Source organism: Eptesicus fuscus, chromosome 7 (genome assembly GCF_027574615.1).
Source record: "Eptesicus fuscus isolate TK198812 chromosome 7, DD_ASM_mEF_20220401, whole genome shotgun sequence".
Lineage (NCBI taxonomy): Eukaryota > Metazoa > Chordata > Mammalia > Chiroptera > Vespertilionidae > Eptesicus > Eptesicus fuscus.
Window position 1 is genome coordinate 26,834,093 of NC_072479.1, and position 9,005 is coordinate 26,843,097.

At 38.8% G+C, this 9,005-nt stretch overlaps 1 non-coding gene across 1 annotated transcript; it reads right to left on the bottom strand.

Moving 5' to 3' along the window:
• Window positions 1-1,045: 1,045 nt before the first annotated feature.
• On the bottom strand, window positions 1,046-1,177 carry LOC114232348 (small Cajal body-specific RNA 20). The gene has a single exon (XR_003618393.2). It is a non-coding gene; the product is annotated as a small Cajal body-specific RNA 20 (non-coding RNA).
• Between the last annotated feature and the right edge of the window lie 7,828 nt (window positions 1,178-9,005).

Here is a 9,005-nt window from a genome sequence, read left to right on the forward strand (position 1 = left end):
TGTGTATGTATCAGACTTCCAGTAGAAAGGTAATGAAAAATCATGATCTATGGAATGCTTTAGGGTATCTCTCTGGTCAGTCAAAGTTGCTGATCATAATAAACTTGAACTGTAAGCATTTATGGGACATAATCCACTGATAAATGTTAGTGCCAACTTTATAATTATCAGTGTATTAAATGAATATATTTTTATAACTCAAATAATTTGCTTTGTGGAAATGATGTCTTGCCTAAATTGCTTAGAAATTTCAGCTGTCAAATTTGGAGCAGGGCGTGTCCTAGCAGGGCAAGGAAGAATTTAGAGAGCTGCATTGATGATCTCAGATTTATTTATTGGCTAGGATATTTTTGGTTAATGAGTGGGTTTAAATTGAGTCTTTGTTTATTTCCTATTAAATTCTTCACCTTGTCTGATGCTAACTTTTCTGAAAATTTTCAACTCTACTTAGCTAGTTCACCATGAAGAAAAAAAGGTATCTAATATGAAATACATCTGCTTTTCTGTCTCTATAAATATCTATATTTTAATGTTCCATTCTTTCCAATCTGACTACTGTATTTCTTCATTTTTCAATAAAAATTTGTCAAACATTATGTTGAGAGTTAGAGCTGTATTAGCAAAGAATACAGATTTTTTGCCTAATAACATGGGGTTATAGTGTAGTGACAATATAGATATTCATGTAATATAGCAATTCATAAAGTATCTATTATTTGCTACCCTCCAACCTAATATAGAGAGTTAGGAACATTTATCTTAATGAGGTGCTATCTAAGGCGAGACCTGAATATTAGACAAAGAAGAAAGGAAAATGAAGAAGATAGCTACAGACAAAGGGAACAGCATGAGTGAAGGCCCTGAATACTTTTAAGAACTGAAAGAAGGTCACATGGCTGACATTAAGGAGATAATATGGTAATGAGGCGCTAAGAAGGCCATGTTAGCCATTATATAGTACTACGGCCTTTAACCTAAGACAAAACACCATGGAAGGGAGTGTGCATTGTTTTAAATTAAATATTGCCATCTTCTTTATTTTTACAAATGTCTGAGGTAGGAAAACAAGGCTTCCCAGCTCAGGGCAGCTCCAACAATGACCCTCAAGGGTTGATGTTAGCCTCCAGTCTTGGCTGAGGATGAAAGAAAGCCCCGGTAGCCATATGGAAGGGAGGCCTTACCATCTTAATTTGCAAATTCAAACCTTTACCTGGATTTTTGTAGTAATTCCCTCTATCTCCATCCAAGAGATTAGACCATCAATCACCTTCTCTTTCACTCTTATCTTCAAATCCTGATTATATATCCACTCTTTCCCCTATCAGATATCCCTGTCATATCCGAACTATAGAATTCCTTAAAAAAAAAAAATATTGTTGAAAATAAAGATAAATAAAAATAAAAATAAATACCCATGAGCTCATTTAGCTCTCTATTCCAAAGTAATGCTATTTTTTAAATTTATTACCGATTAAGTTATTATCCTTAATTCAGCTATTCAATTCAGCTAGATTATCAAATAAATTAGATAAATTTATAGTATAATTAACTACTTATCCCATTACCTTTCACAGTGAAATCAAGCCTACAATTAACTAATTAAACAGAATTAGTCTTTTCAGGGAACACATAACCACATTTTTTTTTTTTCTCCTTGGAATTAATGAAACTTTCCTTTCAACAGTGTGTATTTCATCACCAAAACTCTCAAATTCCCACTGGGCAGCAAGATATTATTATTTGAATATTTATGTTGATGCTGAAGCATAGTCAGTGATTGTGTTTTCTGTGATAAAAGTAACAGTAAGAACAACCATTTCTTATGCATTATAAGTTTTCTGCCTACCACCAAGACCCTTAGGGGAAAAATTCCATTAAAGCAAATCAAATTAATAAATGTGCATCTAGCCACAACAGTGGCATTTATCATTTTAAAATTATATAATTCACCTTCTATGGTAGAAATGCAGTTATTGTTATAGATCACCACAAGATCAATGTCTCTAGCTTCAAAAATATGTCTCCTTTGGCTTCAAATTAATCTGATAGTAGGAGTCTGGTATTACTTCAGTTTACTAGTATGAAAATATGTCCATGAATATTTATTCATGAGCATCAACTTCTCAATTTAGACAATTAGCTTTTAGTATAGTTTCTTTCATTTTACTTGGCTACTATCCATTATTACTTTGCATTTACACAGTAGCTTTTCTCTAAGGAGCCTAAAGTACTGTAGTTTAATTGTCCAAAAGAAATAGTGTCAGGGTAGAAGGAAGGGAGGTAGAAAAATGTGTTTCCTGATTGTCTTAGGGAATTGGGAGATACTTAATTTTAATTCTGGCTTTAAGCCCAGACAGTAAGGCTGTGTCTACACAAGTAAGGTTGTGTGTGAGATTTCCAAATTTTGCTTCCATGAACAAATGTACATGGAGTCCCATTTCAAGAAATTCACAATGGTATTCTATCTAAGCCAGGGGTTCTCAACCTGGGACTATGTTTTTCTTCTCCCCATCTTCCCCACTCTGGGGAAATTTGGCAATGTCCTGAGTTACTGTTGGGGTGGGGAACTGTGCTACCAGAATCTTGTGGATAGAGGCCAAGGATGCTGCTAAAAAATCCTACAATGCACAGAATAACTCCATAAGAAGAATTATCTAGGCCAAAATTAGAAACCCTGATAAGCCTTAGTGCCAAAATTAGAAACTCTGCTAAGCCTTAACATTGCATACATGTCAATTTCTCTGGTATTTACTGAAAACATCTAACACCATATGATAGGAGAAGTTGCTAAGTATAATTCTGATTCTAGTTAAACCTCACTTATTATAGGGAGAAATTTTCAGACAAGGTATAACTCTACCCTTGATTCAGAAATAAAATCAATTTGGATTCTAGATTTCTGTCATGCATCTAAAGTACTAAAGGGAGTCTTTTTCTGATTTCCATTCTATCTGGAGAGTCTGAAACCCTTCCTACCTGTGTCTGGAGTTTGTAACTTTTGTTCCCAAAGTTGACCCATGCGAGTGCTAGGAGGGCCTCTTCTTTCCAGTGAACACAATTGTCTCCAATTGTTGTCACTCCCCCCGCCCACCCTGGAGAAATCCAGTACCTTCCTTAATACGTCCAAGAAGAGAAATGCACGGGAACTGAATTTTTTGTAGGAAAAAATATTGGCGCAGAAATGTGCATAAAGTAATCATAAAACTAGAGAACTTCCTGTTCCTTTTTTATTTTTGTCACTGTTAGCAGAACTTAGTGATCAACCAGGAAAGTGGCTGAGAGTACTTTAAATCTTTCAGTACTCTAAATCTAGTACAATACAATGTGATGCAATATAATTTCATAAAGCACAATTTACATTTTGCTTTTGTCCTTATCTTGCTAAGGCTCTTTCAAACTTCCTCCAAATTTCTCTACTCCTGGGGTTGGTTTCCAAAATGGGAAATGATGGGGAGGGCAGAGGGGCACTGTAATAAGTATTCTGTCAATCGGCTGCGAGTCAGAACTGTTTCTGACACACCGTGACATTTGATTACATCAACCACAGATATGTCAAGTCATTTGCTACTGGCATTTGTAATTTTATTCCTCTTCCTCTTACTGATATCAGTTTCCTAGACTATGCTGGCCCCTGTGCTAAGAACAATTTCTATTTCATCTCAACGTCATTGGAGAATACACCAGGCACTCAACCTTTTCTAAATGTTATCATGATTTTCTGTTTCCTCGGGGTAATTCCTTATCCTACTCTATGCTGGGCAATGCCACTGTCCTCACAGTAGCCTGCAGTCCTCATAGAGCCAAACCTTTAGAGTTGTGTTAAAAAATAAGAAGAAAATGCCTCTTTTCATATTAATTGTAACACTTGGATATAGAATATGAATACAAAATAGTTGCTGCTTTTGCCTTAGTTTTAACCTTCAGATTTTTTCATGCAATATACCATATATTAGGTTGATGGATAATTCTGATTGGCATAGCATATGCTTTCCCTTGCAAAAACAAGACTTTTTTTTTTTTTTTTTTAACAGATTAAGCTTATGACCCATGAATCCTGTCCCTACTTCCCCATCCCATGAGTGAGACTCCTTGGTTCCTTATGCAAATAGGATTCCTTTAGACTCATCTAACAAATCTGTTAACACGTCCAGACAGGTCGATATCCCAGAGGTTCACACAGTTTAGAATTAATCTAGAATTTATTCCCATAGTAGAAAAAAAAAAAAAGAGTATATCAATTTAGAAGTAAAAGTGAAAATAAGGAGAGCAACTTGCAAAGAATTTCTAATTATCCATAAGTAAGTTTTCTGGTTCCAAATATGGAACCATTTCCCCCACACACACACATATTTCCATCTTACTCACATGTTTCTCTAGTCATCTTTTCTTGTGTATTAAAAGAATAAAAGTCATTTGGTCATTTTGAATATCCATGTGTTATGGACTGATTGGTGCTTCACCCCAAATTCACATATTGTAGCCCTCACCACAGTGTGATTGTGTTTGTAGACAGGGCCTATAAGGAGAAAGGAAATAGCCTGTTTTCCTCGATCACCTGGCTCAATGTCATCATTAGATGATGATCAATTATTTTTTAAGGGGTGCATGTTTTCTTGAATGTAAATGACTCTTTGCCATGCCATTCCCATTATCCTTTGCCATGGTTTTTAAATACCTACTTCATAACTAGAGTGTAGCATGCATTTCACATAAGTACAGCATTATTTATCTGACACATTTATCTGAATTGGCTTGCTCAATCAACTTTACATGCACTTTACAATGTTTAAGGAATTTGAAATGGTTTTAGAAAATTAACATTTTGGTAATACTATTGGCTTCTGATAGAAATGTCTCCAATGACTTAATAGCTGGCTGAGTGCTTAAATTTCTAATTACATATTCTGTGGGGTATATAGGTAGATCAGTGCTTAAGATCTAATTTAGTCATCTAATTATTTCTTTTTAAAAGGAACACTCTATTGGGAAGCTATGTAGCATATGCATTAGATCGCCATTATCTTTCTCGAGGTAGGGTATTTCTCACTAATGAGTGAATTAAACTTAAGCTTTTGGACTGTGGCACTATATTGCTATGTGATAAGGCCAATTCACTTTCCTGTGAGGACAAAGAGGGAGTAGACTGCTGTAAATTTTTTTTAAGAGCAGAGGAAAATGCCCTTTCCTATGGAGGTAAGGGAAGAGCAAGAGAGAGGATGAAATAGGAATGAGAATAAAAAAATAATTTCTCTTAGTGTGATGCCTGTAGAAACTGAAGAAGCAGTATTGCTAATGAGCTCCTTAAAGGTGGCACAACTGAAGTATATTAAAAATCAAGTCAGAAGCAAACTGATCTTATGTCTTTGGCTAGCACTATATTTAACCTTTTCTGACAAGATGTGACAAATGTTTCTATTTGTGGTTGATAGACTTTAACTTCCACAAGCTTGGACATCAGGAAGTATAATGGAGGGGGGTGTTGAACAGCAATGATAGTAATAGTTACAATTAATTTAAATGTCTCCTAGATGGCAGGTAATGTACTCAGCATTTTGTGGCATCTTAAATGGTAAATGTTGTCACCACCTCTAGGAAGTAGGAATTACATATGTCTATTGTAAAAATTTAAAAAACCAAGAGGAAAAAAAGTTAATTGCTCTAAGGTAGATTTAGTGGAAATGCAAAGATTTGAACCCATAGTGTGCATATATAAAACATTTTTTAATTAGGAGATTAATTTGATTAATCTATAAATTATATATATAAACATTTATATATGTGCATATATAAAACATTTTTTAATTAGGAGATTAATTTGATTCGTCAGTAAACATTTGTTGAGCACCAACTATAATTGAGGCTCTAATTGTACAATTGTGAACATGTTAAAGGTCTTGTTCTCCAAAAGCAACTTTCTAGACCAAAGCTTATTTCTCCTAAACTGGTAAGTTATATTTTAAGGAAGAAGAAAATTTTAGGCTTCCAAAAGTTATGAGAGCCCTGAACATATATATCTATACCTGTATCTATATCTATCTCTCTCTATCTCCATTTCTATCTTCATCTTTATCTCTATCTCTCTCTATAGATATACATATCCTATCTAATAAAAGAGTAATATGCAAATTAACCATCACACCACCACACACAAGCCACGCCCACCAGCCAATTGGGAGCAAGTATGCAAATTAACCCCAACCAAGATGGTGGCCACGGAGTGAGCAGGAGGCTTGGGTTTCCCCAGCAATGGAGGAAGCCAAGCTTTCTGCATACCATGGCAGGCACAGGCCTCCACTCAAGGCTACAAAGTTTCAATTATAGAAGATAAATAAATCCCAACAAAAATGGCGGCAGCCACAGAGTGAGCAGGAAGCTTGGCTCTGCTCAAGGCTACAAAATTTCAATAATAGAAGATAAATAAATCCCAGATACCAGGGCCTCTGCTTGGGTTGCCGGAGGGTGTGGCCAGCCTGCAAACCACCACAGGCCCCTTGCCCAGGTCACCACATGCCCCAAGGGAACTCCCACTGAGATCTGGGACACCCTTCAGGGCAAACCAGCTGGCCCCCACCCATGCACCAGGCCTCTATTCTATCTAATAAAAGAGTAATATGCAGATTGACCATCACTCCAACACACAAGATGGCTGTCCCCATGTGGTCAAAGATGGCTGCCCCATGTGGACACAAGATGGCCACCACAAGATGGCCAGCAGGGGAGGGCAGTTAGGAGGGACCAGGCCTACAAGGGAGGGCAGTTGGGGGCTATCAAGCCTGCAGGCGAGGGTAGTTAGGGGCAAACAGGCTGGCAGGGGAGCAGTTAGGCATCAATAAGGCTGGCAGGGGAGTGATTAGGGGGTGATCATGCTGGCAGGCAGAAACAGTTAGGGGCAATCAGGAAGGCAGGCAGGTGATCAGTTGGGAGCCAGCAGTCCTGGATTGTGAGAGGGATGTCTGACTGCTTTTTTAGGCCCGATCCTACGGGGATCAGGCCTAAATGGGCAGTTGGACATCCCTCAAGGAGTCCCAGATTGGAGAGGGTGCAGACTGGGCTGAGGGACACTTCCCTTTCCCCCGTGCATGAGTTTCATGCACCAGGCCTCTAGTATGAATATATTATCATTAATATACAAATAATATATATTAACATATAATATATTAATTACTATATGATTATATATTGTGTGTTATAATTAATATACTGTTTATATTAACACTAGCAGCCCGGTGCATGAAATTCATGCATGGGGGGGGTGAGGGTTGGTGTCCCTCAGCCCACCCTGCACCCTCTCCATTCTGGGATCCCTTTCACAATCCAGGACTGCTTGCTCCCAACTGCTCACCTGCCTGCCTTCCTGATTGCCCCTAACCACTTTTGCCTGCCAGCCTGGTCACCCCCCTAACCACTGCCCTGCCAGCCTAATTGATGTCTAACTGCTCCCCTGCCAGTCTGTTTGCCCCCAACTTCCCTCCTCTGTCGACCTGGTCACCTCTAACTGCCCTCCCCTGCAGGCTTGAATGCCCCCAACTGCCCTCCCTTGCAGGCCTGGTCCCTCCCAAATGCCCTCCCCTGCTGGCCATCTTGTGGTGGCCATCTTGTGTCCACAAGAGGGCAGGATCTTTGACCACATGGGGGCAGCTATTTTGATCTTGTGTGTTGGAGTGATGGTCAATCTGCATATTACTCTTTTATTAGATAGGATAGAGGCCTGGTGCATGGGTGGGGGCCAGCTGGTTTTCCCTGAAGGGTGTCCCGGATCAGGGTGGGGGTTCCCTTGGGGCGTGGGGCGGCCTGGGTGAGGGCCTGTGGTGGTTTTCAGGCCAGCCATGCTCCCCGGCGACCCAAGCAGAGGCCCTGGTATCTGGGATATATTTACCTTCTACAATTGAAACTTTGTAGCCTAGAGTGGAGCCACGCCTCCTGCTCACTCCGTGGCTGCCGCCATTTCTGTTTGGATTTGTTTACCTTCTATAATTGAAACTTTGTAGCCTTAAGTGGAGGCCTGGGACGACCAGGCCAAGTTGAAAGCTTGGCTTCTTCGGTCACCGGGGGCAACCCTAGCCTGCTCTCTCCAGCTCTGTGGCTGCCGCCATTTTTCTTGGGGTTTATATTCTATAATTGAAACTTTGTATTCTTGAGTGGAGGCCTGGGCCCGCCATGGTGTGTGGAAAGCTTGGCTTCCTCTATTGCTGGGGAAACCCAAGCCTCACTCCTACTCTCTGTGGTGGCAGCCATCTTGGTTGGGATTAATTTGCATACTTGCACTGATTGGCTGGTGGGCGTGGCTTGTGAGCGTGGCTTGTGGGTGTAGCAGAGTGATGGTTAATTTTCTTATTACTCTTTTATTAGGTAGGATACATAATCTATTATAATATATATTATACATAATTGTGTGCATCATTCTTGTGTATTAAAAGAATAAAAGTTAAAACTATGTTATTGAACAGAACAATGTTATTGAAGTATTAATAACTTTGTGAGTACTAATAAGATACTTATCAGGATTGACTCATTATCTGTCAATATCATATTTGGTTTATTAAACTTTTAGATTATAGAACACGTCCTCCAATAAGAAACTGACAAAAGTGAATGCTGTACTGTTAACATTGCCCTACCATGAAATCTAACTGTAACAAATAAGGCCTTTATTAATCCAGCATCTGTCTTATTCATTAAACTTATTTCTACTAATTCTTCTATAGACACTCCTTATGCCTGTGGTACTAGACTATTTAGAGATCCTCAAATGTGCCTTAGTCTTTATTGCTTCCGGCTTTATCCAATCTGATCTCTTGCTCTGAGCAGGCAAACCCCCCGTATCAGACTGCATACAGCTCTAGCCTGATCTAATGATGTATCTCCTCTAGAACTTCTTTGACACTTAGACCAATTTGTGCCATTTTTGTTTAATTCCCCTTTGTGTTCCTGCAGTACTCTACATACATCCATTATAGAAAACATGGGCTATTGGAATTATTTACTTCTGGCTCCCTCTCACATAA